This window comes from Equus przewalskii, chromosome 19, assembly GCF_037783145.1.
Source record: "Equus przewalskii isolate Varuska chromosome 19, EquPr2, whole genome shotgun sequence".
Classification (NCBI taxonomy): Eukaryota; Metazoa; Chordata; class Mammalia; order Perissodactyla; family Equidae; genus Equus; species Equus przewalskii.
This window is the reverse complement of record NC_091849.1, coordinates 33,318,512-33,337,934: the sequence shown is the minus strand read 5'-3', so window position 1 is coordinate 33,337,934 and position 19,423 is coordinate 33,318,512. Positions and strand designations below refer to the sequence as shown.

The window sequence follows — 19,423 nt, the reverse complement described above, 5'->3', positions numbered from 1 at the left end:
TTTTGTTATTTCCTTCCTTCTACTACCTTTGAGTTTTTTTTTTTTCTAGTTCCTTGAGATGCAGAGGTAGGCTGTTTATTTGAGATCTTTCTTTTTTCTTAATATAGGTGTTTATCACCAGGAACTTCCCTATTAGAACTGCTTTTGCTGCATCCCATAAGTTTTAATATGTGGTGTTTCCATTTTCCTTTATCTCAAGATGTTATTTTATTTCTCTCTTCATTTCTTCTTTGACCCATTGGTCATGGTCAAAGCACATTGTTTAAGCTTCACATATTTGTAAATTTTCCAGTTTTCTTCTGGCAATTGATTTCTACTTTCATACCCTTGTGGTTGGATAAGATACTTGATATGATTTCAATCTCCTTAAATCTATTACGATTTGTTTTGTGGCCTAACATGTGTTCTATTTTGGAAAATGTTTCAGGTGTACTGGAGGATAATCTGTATCCTGCTGCTGAGGGTTGAATGTTCTGTAAATGTTAAGTCCATCTAGTCTAGCATATTGTTTAAGGCCAATGTTTCTGTCTGTCTGGATGTTCTATCTATTGTTGAAAACAGGGTAATGAAGTCCCCTACTATTATTGTATTGCTGTCTATTTTTCCCTTACGGTTTGTTAATATTTGCTTTATATATTTAGGTGCTCCTTTATTCGGTGCATAAATATTTACAAATGTTATATTCTGTTGATGGATTTCCCCTTTATTATTATATAATGACCTTCTTTATCTCTTATTACAGTCTTTGCCCTAAAGTTTATTTTGTCTGATATCAGCATAGCTACCTCAGATTTCTTTTGGTTTCCATTTGCATGGAATATCTTTTTCCATCCCTTCACTTTTAGTCTGTGTGTGTCTTTACTTCTGAAGTGAGTCTCTTGCAGGCAGCATATATATGAGTCTTGTTTTTTTTTTATCCATTCAGCACTTTATGTATTTCAACTTGAGAATTTAGACCATTTACATGTAAAGTGATTATTGACAGGTATGTAATTACTTTTATTAATTATTTTCTGGCTATTTTGTAATTTCTTTGTTACTTTCTTCTCCTCTTCTCTTTGTGATTTGATGACTTTCTCTAGTGATATGCTGAGATTTTTTCTCTTTATCTTTTGAATATCTACTATAAGTTTTTCTTTGTGGATATGATGAGGCTTACATAAAACAGCTTACATTTATAACAATCTATTTTAAGTTGATAACAACTTAAGGTTGAATGCATTCTAAAGCTCTATATTTTATTCCCCACCCACCTTTTATGTTTTTGATGTCACAGTTTACACCTTTTTTTATCTTCTGTATCCCATAACAAATTATTGTAGTTATAGTTCTTTTTTACTACTTTCATCTTCTAACTTTCATTCTAGCTTTATAAGTGATTATTCCACTGTCTTTACTACATATTTACTTTTACCAGTGAGATTTGTACTTTCATATGCTTTCCTGTTCCTAATTACTGCCCTTTGTTTCAGTCTAAAGATTCCCTTTAAATTTCTTACAAGGCCAGTCTAGTAGTGATGAACTCCATAAGCTTTTGCTTGCCTGGAAAACTTTCTCTCTCCATCAATTTTGAATGAAAACTTTTCTATTCAGAATATTCTTGGTTGGCAGCCAATATTTAAAACCCTTTTATTCTGAAATAATTATACATTCACAGATCTTTGCAAAGACAGTACCGAGAGAAGATGTACTCCTTCAACTGGTTTACTCAAATGTTTATATGTCAAACTATAGTACAATATCAAAACAGGAAACAGATATACATATATGCTGATACACACAGTACAATATCAAATTTTGTACATAGTACATTAGTACATAGTACATTGTACATAGTACAATATCAAAAATATATATATAGTACAATATCAAAACCAGGAGACTGATACACATATATATGTATACTGAGTACAACATGTGTGTATAGTTTTATGCCTGTTATATCACATTTGTAGATTTGTGTAAGTACCACCACAATCAAGCACAGAATCATTCCATTACTACAGAGATCTCCCTCACACTACCCTTTATATTCACAACTAGTTTCCTTCAGACACCAGCAACCTCACACCTGACAACCACTAACCTGTTCTCCATATTTGTAATTTTGTCATTTCAAGAATGTTAGATAAATGGACACATACATTAAATGACTTCTTGAAGTTGGCATTTTCCACTCAGCATAACGTCCTTGAGATCCATCTGAGTTGTTGGGGTATCAGCAGTTAGTTCTTTTTCTTTATTGCTGAGTAGTATTCCATGGTGTGGATGTACTACAGTTTGTTCAACTATTCACCTCTTGAAGGGTATTTTGGTTGTTTCTAGTTTTGGACTATTACCAATAAAGATGCCATAGACATTTGTGTAAGGTTACTGTGTGAACATGAGTTTCATTTCTCTGGTAATAATGCCCAGAATTGTTATTACTGAGTCATGAGGTAAGTGTATGTTTATGTTTATACAAAACTGCCAAACAGTTTTCCAGAGGGGCTGTACCACATCACAGTGTATGTATCCAGTTTCTCTGCATTCTCACCAGCATTTTGCAGTGTCAGTATTTGATATTTTAGCTATTTTAATAAGTATGTAGTGATATGTCATCATGTTCTCAATTAGCATTTCTTTAATGGGTAGTGTTATTGCACACCATTCAGTGTGCTTATTTGCCATCTGCATATCCTCTTTGATAAAATTCCCCTCCACATCTTCGATCATTTTGTAATTAATTTTTTTCCCTTTTTTTGGTGTGGAGTTTTAAGAATCATTTATATATTTTAGATACATGCCCTTTGTGATATTTGAGGTGTGCAAATATTTTCTCTCTGTCTGTAGCTTATGTTTTCATTTTTTTTTTTTAAAGATTTTATTTTTTTCCTTTTTCTCCCCAAAGCCCCCCGGTACATAGTTGTGTATTCTTCGTTGTGGGTTCTTCTAGTTGTGGCATGTGGGACGCTGCCTCAGCGTGGTCTGACGAGCAGTGCCATGTCCGCGCCCAGGATTCGAACTAACGAAACACTGGGCCGCCTGCAGCGGAGCGCGCGAACTTAACCACTCGGCCACGGGGCCAGCCCCTTATCTTTTCATTTTTTTAACAGGATATTTTGCAGAAAAAAGTTTTTACTTTTGATAAAGTCCAATTTACTGATGTTTTTCTTTTATGGATTATGCTTTTGGTGTCATGTGTAAGAACTCTTCACCAGGCCCTAGGTTTCAAAGATTTTTCACCTACATTTTCTTCTAAAAGTTTTATATTTTACCTTGAAATTTATGATCTACTTTGAGTGAATCCTTGTACAAAATATGATAATTAGTCCAGTTTCCTTTTTCTATTTTTCCTTTTCTTTACTACTTTTTCCTTTTTTGCCTATGGATATCCACTTGCTCCAGCACCATTGTTTGAAAAATACTACCCATACTGCATTGAATTTCTTTGCACCTTTGTTAAAAGTGACTTGATGTGGCTCTATTTCTAGATTGTCTATACTGTCTCATTAATCCGGGAGTCCACCCCTCCACAATACTCATCATTTTTAATTACTGTAGCTATATAAAAGTCTTAAATTTGGTTACAGTAATCTCTGAATTTTATTTTTCTTTATCAAATTTGTTTTATCTATTCTAAATCTTTTGCTTGTCCACATAAATTTTAGAAAAACTTCATCCACAACTATTAAAAATTTTGCTGGAATTTGGATTGAAATTGCATTAAACCAGGAGATCAATTTAGAGGACAATTGAGATTTTTACTATCTTCAGTTTATTGGCTGATGAGTATGGTAAGTCTCTCCATTTATTTAGATCTTTGATTTCTTTCATCAGCATGTCAGGATACAAGTTTCATACATATTCTCAGATTTTACTTAAGTGTTTCTTTTTTTTGTGAGGAACTGTAAATGGTATTGCATTTTTAATTTTTGTTTTGTGTCTCCATTGCCGTATATAGAAATGTAAATTGATTCTTTTGGTTTATCTTGAATTCTGCAATCTTGATGAACTCCCTTATTAGTTGTAGGAGTCTTTTTCTGGGGGTGGGCATTGCTTGGGATTTTTTATGTAGACCATCATATCAACTGAGGATAGGAATAGTTTTATTTCTTCCTTTCTGATCTGCAAGTGTTCTACCCACTTCCTCCACACACTGCTAATGAAAGAGGAGTCTCTTATCCTAAATAGTGTGAGATGGCTGAACACACAACACCCAAAATGGACAGATGAAAGTGACAGCAGTTTATCACATATACTCACAGTCTGAAGGAGGAGGACACTGCATTCCACACAGGGCCACATGGAGGTTGCACTCAGGAAGACAGTGAACAAGCAGGGGGTGTGAGAGGCAGGTTTTGTAGTAATAAGAGTATGGGGTCCTTCTGGTTCCCAGGGGAGGATGTTATTAGTTTGTCTGAGTAGTTCCATGGGCTGGCAGGAACTGAAGCTCTTAGGTTGAGGATCAGGTGGAATGCAGCTGTTCAGGCTGATAGGAGATGTAGCCAGGTGGGCAGTCTTTCCTGATGGGTTTGGGAAACATATTTGTGAAAGCAGGAGAACCCACCATTAGGCCTTTGGGACCTTTTGAGGCTTGGAGATGTCATGGCAGCACTTGAAACTTCAGATCTCACAATATAGCATGGCATTTATTTCTTTTTCTTGTTTTACTGTGCTGGCTAGGACTTCTGTTACTAAGTTAAGTGAAAGAAGGAGAAAAGCCATATCACCAACTAGATAGAATTATGAAATATTGTTTGACAGAATTCAACACCTGTTCTTAATTGTTAAAAAAATATAATATTAAAAAAACTAACATTAAAAAGGAATTTTCTCAATCTAAGAAAGGATTGCTACTCTACTGCACACATCAGACTCAATGGTGAAATATTTAAAGTTGTCCCCCTGATTTCTGAAGTACTGGAGGTGTCAGACAATGAAAAGTGGCAAAAAAGTAAATAATAGGTACAAAGGTGGCAAAGGAGGTAAAATTGTCATTATTTGTTTTGGACATGATCATGTATATTTTATTACATGAAATATTTGAATGTTCCCCAAGTTAAAACTATTAAATAAGATATATTCAGAAACGCGCAGTTTTCAACTCTCTGTTCCCTAGTACTCATTCCCTCTCTTGCCCTAGAGGTAACTATTTTTTTAAATCCTCCCATTGTTTCTATTTACAAATGTAAGTAGAATGGCATAGAAAAGATATAGCTATATATTCCTAACTTTCTCCTCTACTTTATTAAACAAAATGTTGCATATTACACGTACTGTCCTGTACCTTGTTCCAAATATATTTTAGAAATTATTCCATTACAGGGTACAGAGAGCTTCTCATTTTTTCTTCAAGCTGCAGAGTATTTCCTTGTTTGGATGCACATCAGTGTATTTATATATTCCCCCTTTTCTCCCAGCATTATCTCTGATTTCTGCCACAGTAAGATCCATGCAGGATTCCTCTATGACAGACAGTTTGTCATACAATCTGAGTCTTAGAAATGCATATTTTCTACTAGAGTTGTAACTTTGTCCTGATGGCCTTCTGTGGCCACTTATGGGGAAGAGTACACCCCAAGCCAAAGAGTTAGCATGTTACAGGCTCTTAACATCAGCCCTGATATCAGTTCCCCACATTGAACCCAGCGTATACGGGGTTAAAACTAAAACCCACCACCCTCTTTCCTGCTTCTCTAGCTCCACTCATATGTAAATACCTGTTTCTTTAAACTTTGACTCCTTGAGCTTTACAACTAAATGGGAGTTACAAATTGTTAAAAGCCCAGGAGGCCTGGAGTTGGAGGCAAACTAAAGTTTAGCTAATCACGTGTCCTTGAGTTTGCCAGGAAAGCTGCTGTCTCAAGAATATCAAGGAGCGGAGGCTTCCCAGACCTCAACTCCTTGAACCCCCTTCAAACAGGAAGGCGAACGACGCACACCTGCCATCCTCCTATCTCACCATCCCCCCCGCCTCGCTGCAAGCAGCCTCTCAAGGTCAAACACAGGCTGGTGGAAAAGAGCTGACCTGCACAAGCTACATGTTTCCCTTACCCTACCCAAAACCCCAAATAAAAACCCCTACCCATTCCTCATCGGGGAGCTAGCAATTTTTGAGGCATGAGCCTTGCTTTGCTCCCTGTGCCTGGCATAGTAAAAACCTTTCCTCTTCCACTCAAGACTCTGTTCTCGTTATTTGGATTGGCATTGGGTTCAGAGACCGAAATTTTGGTTACAAGCATGCCACTGATTTTTATTCAAGACATAACCAGGGTTAGATATTTTCCTAAAAAGAACAGGGAAAAAGAGACCACAGACCATGATTATAAAAATCTTGAATGCACTGCATCCTTACAAATTACGTGCATTTCTTACACTTGTTGTCCCCTCTCTGTGTCCAATGGTGTGAAGGACCTTCTCTGTTTGTCTTTGAGAATGAAAAGATGTAGAAGATGTTGGGGAGGAGGACATTTCCTCTCCCCAAATGGGGGTTCTTCTGGCTGGAGAACGAATTAAATTCACATGAGACAGAATAGCAAGAGAAAATTAAACAAAGCTTTATGAGGAACCATGGCTCGGGGCCTTTCTTCCCGAAGGAAGAAAGGGCACCGAAGAAGTGGGGTGCACATAGTGGTTATATAGCCCCCAAACGGGGTGTTTCACATGTGATTGAAAAGTCCCTTTTACAGTAGTCACGAGGCTGCTCTGTCAGCACAGCGCTTGATGGAAATGGCAGATAGGTCTGCTGTCTCAGTGAGCGCCGCAGGGTGGCAGGTGTGTTGCCTTGGGCTGGGGGGTGGGTCACAGATGAGCGCCGCAATCGGTTCCCAGCCTAAAGAAAGATGCTTAATCTTTAAGGAGATGTCAACGTTGGGAGGGGGAGGGAAGTCAGTTACAGGAGGTTACCAGACTAGCACAATAAAATGCAGATTTTAAGTCCTTGCCTTTGGTATTGATTAAGAGTTTTTGGAGAGTAGGTCATCGCCTTTCTTCTTCCTGGTACAGAGAGGGAGGCACCTTTTACAGATAGAGATTTACCTTACAAATGTAAACGTGTCCTAACAAAGGGCAAGTTCCATTCCTCAGAGCCTCCTTGCCTGTCCCAGTTTATCAAAAGCAATCAGCCTCAAATAATCCTGATGCCAAAGAGACATATCTTGGGGTGGCCAATTTCAGGTCCCCACAAAGACAACCATGATATGGAATCATTAATGGCTTTGTCCTAGCTCAGGTAAATATGCCTAATTACAGAAAGCGGGAAAAGCAAGAAAAACTGGGGAAGGAAGCAAGGAAATCTTCCTGATCCACATGTGACCCAAATTCAGGAATATAAATGAAAACTATTGTTGCATTATGATGGAATCCTCCTGTTCTCTTTTTTTTTTCTACCTATTCTCCTTGAAGCTGTATGAAGCAGATGATTTTTACTCCATATTTATTTGATAAAAACTTTTTATAAAACTGCAGGCAGAAGATTAGTTCAGTTGCATGAATACAAAGAGGACTGGGAAAGAATGAAGATGAGGTATTACAATCAACACTGGGAACTTCCAGGCCTAACTGAGGGTTTGCGGAAGGCCTTGGGGGAGGGCATTTTCTGCAGGGTCACTGAACCAGGAGCAAACCAGATCCTGAGAAAGCACTCTCTCGGTGGAATAAGAGTCAAGTAGGAAACCTTCTCATGCTGTGAAGAAGCTGGGACAGAAAGTTCTCCCTTGGGAGTCACTATCTTCACTTTAGCTCAGGAGCCCTCCTGGAGACAGAGGAGAGTGTTGTTTCCAGACCTAACTCTACAAGCAGCTTCTTTCCCCCTCTCTCAGGGCCTCATGATAAAGCTCTGCAGTAAGAAGGAGAAAACATTAAGTTACCCTGAGCCAATGTTTAGAGAGCGGCCATTTTATTAAGTGGAGAGAAGAGGTTTTACTGCAAATTGTCTGATTGGAATTCAAAGTCTTTCCCATTATTTCTTCTCCTGCGTTGTCATCTCTACTATCTGTTCTAGGAGAACCAAACCTATCTCTAAAATATTATTAAAGACAATTACCTATTGGCTGAAGTCCAGCATGTCCTAGGAAAGAGAAGGGAAGATATATACTTAAAAGATATGTAGGCAAGTCTGTCCCCAGCCCCTGACCGCCTACCTGAGACTTCTCTAACACCATGACCCATGTCACATGACTCCAGGGCAGAGAGTAGAGCAGAAAATGAGCACGTGTGACCCTTGAAGTTTCTGTCATGAAAATCCAGTGTAATTTCATCAGGTTTAGTGGCTCTTCTCCAATTTGCTCCAGGATCTCTACCCAAGATTTCCATGCATGTTGACCCTCTCCTACTGCTAGGGGCCATAACCATTCATGTTTTAACATAGTAACCACGGATGGTTGATTTCTGAATCTCCAGGAAATTTGAAGTTGAGTAGGTGAAGAAAGGCTTTATACAGGGCCAGTGGTATACAGAGAACTAACTTGACCAAAGACTCGTTTCTTCCTACAAAGCTCTGTAAAGAGTCTCCGCCGGGAGCTCCACCCCGCGGCTGTGAAGCGCACGTGCCCCTCCCCATCATAGAAATATCTGTCCAGGAGCCGTACCGGCTCTGTCCCATTGGAGGAATGACGCTCGAACTCAGCCTGCAGCATGAAATGTGCTGTGGGGCAGGAGCGAGCCGGTCACTGGGGAGGGCTTCTAAGACTGACGGCGATATCCACCAATACTGGTCGCCCAGGCGCAGATAGGGGCAGTAGGACACCCCTGACTGGCTCCACCTGCATCCCTGGCTACCAGCACCTCACGGGTTCAACTTCCATCCGCAGGCTGCATCGGCCTGCAGGCCTGGCCTGGCAGATGAGAGCCCTCTGGTCCGGAGACATTCGGAGTTCCCTGGGCTTCCGTGCTTGGCTAGCGACCTCCAAGCAGGAGCTGGAAACTGGAGGAGGATTTGTCCCCATCACCATCCGAAGGACACTCACCGCTCCTTCCTCTCATCCCACAGCTTTTTAACCAGTCCTCAAACACGTCCCGCTTCCTTGTTCATTTCTGTAATCACTTGATTAGTAATAACCTTGTTCTCCAAGCCTGTGTTTTCTCCTGGGAATGCCAAGAAGGGAAAAACAGACATCTCCCCTCCACTCCTGGAGCTTAAATTTTAGTGAAAGCAATGGACAAAAAACCCACACAGTTAATTTTTTGAGGAGTGAGAAATGTGAGAAGAAAAGTGTGGCGTTCTAGAACAGAGAATAACAGGATGATCTCGGCTTCCTCAGAGTGCCAGAGAAGTGGTCTCTGAGCGTGACATTTAAGATGTGGCACGAAAGCTTGAGTTGATGAGGAATAGAGAAGAGTGAGTGTGTGTGTATGTTTGGGGAAAAAGGGAGGCATACTTCAGGTAAAGGTAACACCATGTGGAGAAGCTTGAAAGAATTGATGAATTTCCTCAAGAAACCAGAAGAAACCAGTTCACTGAAGCACAGAAAGTGAGAGGAAGGAGGTAAAAGATTAGACTGGAGAAATCAAGTAGAGCCAGTGACTTAAAAGTTGTAGGTGACAGGATTTTGAATTTATATTAAATGTAGTGGGAAACTACTGAAGAGCTTTAAGGAGATTAAAACCATAATCCCAGTACAGGTCCAGGATCCCTTTTCTGCTTTTCTAAATCTAGATAGCTCACAAAACCAGATTTTATTTTTTAATTTGGTGTCAAAATTCATTTGGTGTATCTGACCTGATGAGATGTGGGGTCAAATGTGTCTCTCAGCTCTTGCTGGTTACATGTGCTTCTGTAGTTGTAATATGTGCAGACATGCATATATAAATATATAAATATACACATATGTATCACATAATTGTATAGATTTTTGGTGTTTTTGTCTTTACATTTAATTGAACTGTGTAATGTCAAAAAGAGTTAAAGAATAACTTTTGGGCTAAAAGCGAGATGAATAAATGGAAGCTTCTGATATCACCAATAGTATGGAATGTAGAATTACTGCAGAAATTTGAGGCACTTTACTGAAAAATATTTGCGGCAGTCAGCACTATTTATGACTTAAAAAGGCAAATTGTCGAAAGTAAATAGAAATGTAAAGGCCAAGAAATTTCAAAATTTTTAATGAAATTTTTAAAAATGTTGCACAAGGCAAAAAATAAATATGAAGATCTCAAACTTGCTTTGATTGAATGGATTCAATCAGAAAGTGGTGAATCTGTGCAACTGCCTAGTTTGTTTGGTAATGAAATAATCGAAAATAAACCATAAAGAACAAAATTGGAAGGTGACTGTGTGTATAAAGTGTGAGTCTAGAAGTTTTAGAACAGGGTAAAGCAGAGTTTCCAGCCTCAGTCTATAGATATTTTGGACCAGATACGTCTTTGTGCTTGGGCTATTCTGTACACTGTAAGCTGTCTACCAGCATCCTTGTCTTCTACCCACTAATTATCAGAAGAAACTCCCAGTGTGACAACCAAAAACGGCTCCAGATGTGGCCAAATGTCCTGGAGGGAGAAGGAGCAGGGAGGAGGGTGGTGAGCTGTCCCTGGCTGAGAACCACTGGTGTAAACCACCTGAAAAAACTGTAGTGAAGAAGCCACTGTTAATTATGGAGCAGCTGAGAATTACATTGACAAATTTACCAATATTATATGTGTTGAAAATCTTGAAATTCTCTACATGAAAGTTATGCTTTTTAGGAATCTGGTACCAATGCAGAGCTATTTTTCCAACAAAATAAATTTTTTCAGGACCAAAGTTTGCTGATTTCTTTGCTTTGTCAAGCAGTCACTGTGATATTGTGATTTGTAATAGGAAATATATTTTGGGTTTCACTCCCTTTTGCGGCTCAGAGCTCCTAAATTCTGTGAATTTATAAGCGATAAGAGTGATAAAGATGTCTTTTTTATGTTAATGAGGCAACTTTTGGATTTCAACTTGCGATGGGGGCTGGTTTCCTGGAGAATCAACCATGTGACTAGAGGGTTGGAACTTTCAGTCCTACCTCCTGACCTCCAGGAAGGGAAGAAGGCTGGAGATTGAGTTCAATCACCAATGGCCAATGATTTAATCAATCATGCCTATGTAATTCAATCTCCATAAAACTTCAAAAAGATGGAGTTCAGAGAAGTTATAGGTTCATGAACATGTGCATATTTAGGGGAGAATGGTACACTCAGAGAGGATGGAAGCTAGGCATCTTTTCCCCATCCCTTGCTCTCTGTATCTCTTCCACCTGGCTGCTTTTGGGTTACATTCTTTTATAATAAACTAGTAATCTAGTGAGTAACATATTTCTCTGAGGTTTGTGAGCCACTCTATCAAATTAATGAAATCCAAAGAGGGAATTGTGGGAACCTCGAATCTATAGCCCATTAGTCAGAAGCACAGGAAACAACCTGAACTTGCAATTGGCTTCTGAAGTGGGAGGGGACTTCGTGTAGGACTGAGTCCTTAACCTGAGGCATCTGATGCTATCTCCATGTAGACAGTGTCAGAATTGAGTTGAATTGTAGGACACCCAGCTGGTGTGGGAGAACTGCTTGGTGGTGTGGAGAAAACTCCTACACATTGGAATTGGCACCAAAACACTTTAGTCATCAAGTCTTAATTTCTCTGCAACTGGTCCACTACTTATCTATGGTACTAAGTACAGCCACAGCCATTTTATTCCTAACCAGTGTCCCAACTAATTCATTTTCTAACTTTTGGTCTCTTACTCCCAATAATACCAGTAGACATCAAATTAGCAGCTTTGGCCAGATGTAGAAGTCTCATTTCTGTAGTCAAAACTCTTCAGAAGGGGATAAACTAAGAAAGAGCTGACACTTTCATATAGACAGTTTACAAAAAATGAGTTGGTCCCTAGACTTTGAGATCTTCAAAAGCTCCTTTTGCCCCAAGAAATGATGGCAGAGTGGAGTGCACTCTGGACCAGATCAGATCTATCTCAGTATTCAGAAATTCTCTAAGTACCTGCTTGACACATGAGAAAATTGAAGAATAAAAATATGTGAAGTTTTTGCTCACTGTAGCTTGTATGGTTAGTACTGTTAGTTCATGCTCATGTGCCCATCTTAAGGTTACCAGATTTAGCACAGAAAGATACAGGCATCTCAGTAAAATTGGATTATTGTTGTACATCTGAAATTCAGATGTAACTGGGCATACTGAATTTTATTTGGCAACCCTAGCCCAACATACTAATAAAATCTCAGAAGAAGGAGTATATTTAATATTTCTTTTGTAGTCTTCAACACATGCCCATGATAGCCTGGACATGGTGTGAATCCATGAGACTTTTCAAGTAATAAAGTGAAAATGAATGTCAATTTCTCCGACATATTAGAACTAGCAGGCTTTGCATCTCTCTCCTACCCTAAGACACACACTGGTATGTATGTACATGAGAAATTTTATCAACTTTACCCAATTGAGCCACTATTCACTAATGGTGGTTAGAAGCCCAAACTCTAGAATCAGAAAGTCTGAATGTGAACATGAGCTCTTCCACTTGGGTCAGTTTACAACATCCATGAGCTTTTATCTTTATCTCTAAAATGGCTTTAATAATAACATACTCCTCACAGGATTATTATTAATTGTGAAATTAAATAGTAACTCTTTCTAACGAAGATCACAATAAGTATTCAATAAATATATTACCATTTTAATTTTTATAGTTCCTATGAATGCAGGTTCACAAGATCTTTCTATTATTTAACTTCCCAAAGCAAATAATATCTTCATCATGATTTGGCAATTGTCTTCTATTAACGTTATCACTATTTACCATTTTGAACACAGAAGGGCAGAAGCATTGGTTTATGTATAATAATGGAGCATACATGAATCTAATACACATGGAGTATGCTGACATGGAAGAGGAGGACTTTGTATATACTCATATTTAGACTATATAATCTGTGTTCCAGCACTAACTATGTGACACTGTGTTACTTAAATTCTTTGAATTTTAGATTCTATAGATTTAATGTTTTTACTTGTTACAGGTATGATAAGATAGTTTTGGGAATTACATACAGAATTACAGAATTCTATATGCCTGATACGTAGTAAGTGCAAAATGTTATGATGCTCCATGCTGATAGAGACCAGATTCATTTTGTTCATCATTTAATCCTCATCACCTAGGTTAATAACTGGTGTATTCCAAGTTACTAACAAATTTGGATATATGAATTGATGACTTTTTGCATAACCAGTCACCTCTGCATACAAGGGCACTTAAGTTCTTCCTTGTTGATGACTGAACATCTCTGGTCTCAAGTTCTCCAAGCTTCTCTTCAGGCTCTTTTATTCTTATACTTTAGGTCCAGCTGACTCCCTTGTCCCAGAGCACTGTCTTTCCCTGAGGTCAGCTACTCAGAAGAGTATTTGTAATCCATCCTTCACTTCTTCAGCTCCCATTCTTTCTTCTAATGGTCCAATCCAGTGTCTATCTTGTATACTTCACTGACTGCAAATGTCAAGTCCACCAGACTCAGTGCTCACTTCTCTGTCATGTTCTCACTTCACCCACCTCTTAGTGGTATTCACTGCGACTGGCCACTCTCTCCTTCCTAAAAAGAATCTACTTCCCTTAATTTCCATGCATCACATTCTCTTGGTTTTCCTCAACATCACTGGTTCCCCTCTCTCAGTCCTCTTTGCTGATTCATTGACTCTTGGCTTTCTAGGAGTGGCTATTGCCCTCTTTTCTCCTCTGCACACACTCTCTCTCCCTCTGTAACCTCTTCACTTTCCTGGAATTTAACCCAGGGGACATGTGTTGGTGACACCATCAGCTCTGGCTTCACCTTGAACTCCAGTCTCATATATTCAACTGACCTCTTGAGAGCTCCACCTAAAAGTAAAAAATTGCTTCAAATTTAACTTAACCAAAGCTTTTATTCCTAAGCACCCACTTCAAATTATTTCCTCCCACATCTTCGTTCTCTCAATAAACAGCACACCATCCACCTAGTTATTATGAAAGACAAAATCCGTAGGGATAAGCTTGATTTTCCATCCCCCCACCCTTGCCCTTAATTCATTAACAAGTCATACAAAAATCTATTCCAAATTTGTTCACTTTATCTTGACCACTATCTGTGTCACTACCACACTAAAGGAAGCCACAAGCATGTCTTCCCTCGAGAAGGGTACCCTGCTCCTAAATGGTCTCCCCAAATCTACTTGTGAATCTCTACAAGCCAATCTCCATATGGTAGTTAGAACTATGTTTTAAAAAATTAATATAGGGGGCCGGCCCCATGGTGCAGTGGTTAAGTTCACACGTTCTGCTTCTTGGAGGCACAGGGTTCACCGGTTCGGATCCCTGATGCGGACATGGCACTGCTTGGCAAAAGCCATGCTGTGGTAGGCATCCCACATATAAAGGTGAGGAAGATGGCCATGGATGTTAGCTCCGGGCCAGTCTTCCTCTGCAAAAAGAGGAGGATTGGCAGTAGTTAGCTCAGGGCTAATCTTCCTCAAAAACAAAAACAAAAACAAAACAAAACAAAATTAATATAAATTGAATCTCTTTGTAACCCTTCAGTAACTTCACATATTGTATATTTTTAAATAAAATTCAAATTCTTACACTGGCCATCAGGGCCTAATGTGATTTGGCTCCTGACTTCTTCTTCAACCTTATCTTCTGCAAGTCCAAACTTGCTCGCTATGCTTCAGCCATTCTTGCCTTCTTTCTGCTCCTTAAAGACAGCAAACATCTTCAACACTGCAGCCTTTCCCCTGTTTGTTCTCTGTGAAAATCTTGTCCCTTAGACCCTTCAGAGAGTAGCTTCTTTTCACCATTCATGTCTCAACTAAACGTCACTTTCTCAGGGAGAGCTCCCTAGCCACTCGAACTGAAGTCAGGTGAATCCGTTCTCTCTGTTCCATAACTCTGATGTATTTTTTCCAGAGGACTTATTGCTCTCTGAAATTTTTTCTTTGTTGAATGTTTATGGGGATATCGTCTTTCTCCCCTGTCATTAGGTAAGTTCCATGGTAATAGGCGGACTTCTCCATCTGATTCAAATAGAATTCTCTAAGCCTAGAATAGAGCCTAATACATAATAGTTGCTTGGAAAAATGTATGTGTCTAAATGAATAAACTCAGGGTTCTTGGAATTGATCATTGTGGGGATCCTGGAAATCAAGAAGGAGCTCAAGCTCCAACACTCTTTTATTCTGATGACACCTTATTTCCCTTCTGTTTTCTGTGAGAAATTCAGACAAACTTCAGCTCTTTTTCCTCCTACTAGTTGGAAGAAACATTCACAGGTAAGGAAAAAGCAATTTTGAAAAAGAGTTGATTTTTCACTAGGTTTCAGTTCATCAGAGGGGTCTGTTATAGTGCTGAGGTTCTGTGCAAGCTTTGGGGATTTTCAGTAATGGTGATGACAGCAGGAGAAAGAATAAGGAAGAGCTGGAAGCAGAGGTAACCAGACATGGCTAATTAAGGAAGACAGAGGGCATGATGAATGAACCTATATCATTTGGGGCTAAGACCCCAGGAGGTCAATGAGTTCCCTTGACTTGCTTATTGACTTTCAACCCAATGGGTTGTAAACAACTTTCACACTCTCTCTGTTACCCTGTTCCGGGTGTATGCTTTCAACCATATAAAATTGCTAATATTTGACTATTTTTGGCTTATGAAAAGTGCAATTTCACATAATTTATTCTATACTTATTGAATCTTTTCTTTGAGCTCAGGCTGGAGAAAGGAGAGATGTAGGACAAATGATAATATAGAAAGGTTCAAAATAGATTCATAACGAACACTAACCTGTGCCAGGTTTTCAGAAGATGCCTTAAGTTCTTTATGGCATTAAAGAATATCCCATAGATGCCCTTATTTTAGAGTCATTCCAAGTTCTAAGGATCCCTGCTTCAGCTCCAGGGTGCTTTCCATGGGAGAAATAGAGAGCACTAATCTCAACTTCTGTCAGAGACCCTCCAGAGGGATACAAGCCCTATAAACATTGGGGTTCAGGGAGAAAGGAAAGGAGATAATGGGAGAGGCCTCTCCATACATCCTCACCTCTTAGGGAGAGGCACCAACATCACAGATCCTGTTGAGGACATAACACAGGGTCTTCTATCTTTCTAATTCCTTTTAACTCCTTGTAAAATTTTGAGGGAAACTTTCCCTTTATCTACCATAACTCAACATAATAAAGGGAAATATTGGATGGGAATTATTTTGAAATCATTATTTCTAAATCTTCTCAAGATCCTGTGGGAATGGAGCAAATGGCTGGAGAGGTTTTATTGGAGGAGAGATGAGAAGAGTTGACCCTTATATTTGGAGGCTCCTTATGCAGCTCTCATGAGAGGACAAGCAGCCAGGCTCTTTTTGTTGTGGAAAGAATTGGGGATCCATATGATAAAGATAAGCGGTCATTAAAGAAAATGTCAATTTTTTAAGGGTCGTCCTCTGGACACAGTGACAGAGCTACCTCCCTCTCTCCCCCCACCCCACAATAGCTCACCACCCAAAGTGCACACTTACGTCTGGTGTCCCAGGCCCAAGTGAGAGGAGGGCTCACTCAGTACCATAAGTATTAGTGCCCAGGAGCCTCCAAGGAACCACAGACATGCCATGCTGGAGAACTGGAGATGACAGAATGAAGGGGAGTGAACAAGTCTCAGTGAGGAGCAGGACCCTTTTCTACTCACATCTGAAACACCAAATAGGGAACTCATTTCTTTGTTCCTGGAATGAGTAATCTCAGTGTTGAGAACCAATCAGCATTAGAGATGAATAGCATCATCAGTTGCTGGTCAGAGATTCAGTTTGAGGGTCGTTTTCTAAAACTTAGATTTCCTTCATTAGAAATACTATTTTAATTTGGTACTTAAATGGTTTGATCCAGTTGTATCTGAAAGATTTTAATTGGGCCCCTATTGTTAACCAACTCTGAGATAGTCAGTGATGTGTACATAAGTTTGAAGCCTTTTAGGAGCATTCATGTCTCTCACTTGAAGACAGAGCTGTTTTGACAAATGTATGTTTGTGTGTCTCGGAGCTGAGGGGGTGGTTGGAAGATGATTGTAAGACAGGAGACCTTTAATCTGGTCCTTATTGCACTATAACTTAGTCTTGTAGTTTTGGGAAAATTACTTAACCTCTCACGGTTGAAATGAAGGCACTGCAATCTTTTGGGTGTTTAAATATTGAAAAATGCTGTGGTTCTGTGGACAGCTCAAGAAGCTGCATCACTTGGTAACTGGGGTTGACTGGTATATGACAGAATTATAGCTGTTAATTGCAGAGTATAATCTGTACTTCCTTACAGAGATGGATGTCTCCGATAAACTAAAGACAATTGAAAGTTAGTCAATAATTGAACCTAAGTGAAAAGATTTTTCAGCTTTGTCTCCTGATGCTGTCACTGAGTTTAGTGTCACCTCCAGAATATGCATAGAGAGACTTTTAGTTTGATGTAGTACCACTTGTTTATTTTTTCTTGTTTCCTTTGCTTTTGGTGTCAAATTCAAAAATTCATGGCAATCACTGATGTCAAGAAGCTTACACCCTGTGTTTTTGTGTGGGAATTTTATGGTTTCAGGTCTCATATTAAAGTCTTTAATCCATTTTGAGTTGATTTTTATGTATGGTATAAGATAGTGTTCCAGTTTTACTCCTTTGCGTGTGTCTGTCCAGTTTCCCCATCACCATTTTTGAAGAGACTGTCATTTCCCTATTGTCTATTCTTGGCTTCTTTGTTGTAAATTAATTGACCACATATGCTTGGATTTATTTCTGAGCTCTCTATTCTGTTCCATTGATCTATATGTCTGTTTTTATGCCAATACTTTTGTCTCTCCATATTTGTGGGTTCTGCTGTCTGTGGATTTAACCATCTCGTATATCAAAAGTTCTACAGTGGTTGCCTCTGTACTGAATGTGTACAGTCGTTTTTTCTTGTCATTATTCCCTAAACAATACAGTATAGCAACCATTCACACAGAATTTACGTTGTATTAGGTATTATAAGCAATCTAGAGAGGATTTAAAGTATACAGGAGGATGTGCATAGGTTATATGCAAACACTACATCATTTTACATAAGGGACTTATGTATCCATGAATTTTGGGATCAGTGGGAGGGTCCTGGAACCAGTCCTCTATGGATACTGAGGGACAGCTGTACTATTTTGTATTTTTAATATTGCTTAGTTATATGGTTTGAAATCAGAGAATGTAATGCCTCCAGCTTTGTTCTTCTTTCTCAAGATTGCTTTGGCTATTTGGAGTCTTTTGTGGTTCCATGCAAGCTTTAGGATCGTTCATTCTATTTCTGTTAGAAAATGTCATTGAAATTTTTATAGGAATTACATTGAATCTGTAGATTGCTTTGGGTAGTATGGACATTTTGACAATATTAGTTCTTCCAATCCATGAACAGGACATATTTTTCCATTTACTTGTCTTCTTCAATTTCTTTCACTGATGTTGTATAGTTTTCCAGGTACAGGTCTTCCACTTTCTGGATTAAATTTCTTCCTAAGTGTTTTATCCTTTTTGATGCAGTTGTAAATGGAATTGTGTTCTTAATTTCACTTTCTTTTATTGTCTCCTTTATCATTGAAATTTCCTTTGTTCTTTCTGGCAAAACTTCTTTTCATGAAGACTATTTTGTTTGATATAAATATGACCATAGTATCTTTATTGTGATTTGAGTTTTCATGTTATGCATTCTTTCTTTCAGTTACTTTTCATCCTTACTGTCTGACATCTGACACGTATCCACCATTTTGGACATATTTCTAGTTTCTATGATCATCTTACAGTTTTCGCTTCCTCAGCTCTAGAATTAGTTGTGTCTCCAGGGAGCTCTGGTTCCCTTCAGAGAGAATGGTATTTAGAGAACAAGATCTGTGTGCTAGGTGTACTCGTTGGTATTGGGATATCAAAAATCTCAGGTCCTATTTGTGGACATGCACATAAACATATCTACATTTACATCTACTTATATCAAAAACAATGTATCTACATGTAGCCCTTCTACTTATAAAAATTATGAAGACTAACTAAACAAATGATTGAAAAACTATTTGAGAGCATTGGAGATCATTCAAAGCAGACAGAAGGAATGGGGAGACAATTATTGGGAAAAGAGACATAAATTAGGTGAGCTCAGCATTTACCCAGATCTTCCCCTGAGGTTTTTCTTGGTTTGAAGTGGTATATTGAAGAATAGAACTTAAGCAAAAATATGCCATCTAATCAGGATGAGAATACAGAGGTCAGAGTTTAGTGCTGAAAGATTTGGTTGAAAAGAGGAGAAAATCACAAACGGAATGAAGGCTTAATGAGGGAGCTGTATTCTATGTTCCTTCCAAATGCAGAATCTTGGGCTTTAATGTTTGGTATTCCTCATTTCTGAGATTTTTCCACTCAAGTTCCACAAACCTTAAAGGCCCAAGTTCTGACAT

At 38.8% G+C, this 19,423-nt stretch overlaps 2 long non-coding RNA genes across 2 annotated transcripts in view; one reads left to right on the top strand and one right to left on the bottom strand.

The window, feature by feature from the left end:
- LOC139077484 (uncharacterized) overlaps positions 1–19,423 on the top strand; it is a 157,059-nt gene that overhangs the window by 126,226 nt on the left and 11,410 nt on the right. The gene's annotated exons all lie outside the window — the stretch shown is intronic.
- Positions 183–16,654, bottom strand: LOC139077486 (uncharacterized). The gene is made up of 2 exons (XR_011530053.1): positions 16,494–16,654; positions 183–6,814 (listed from the first exon to the last, which is right to left on the bottom strand). It is a non-coding gene; the product is annotated as an uncharacterized lncRNA (long non-coding RNA).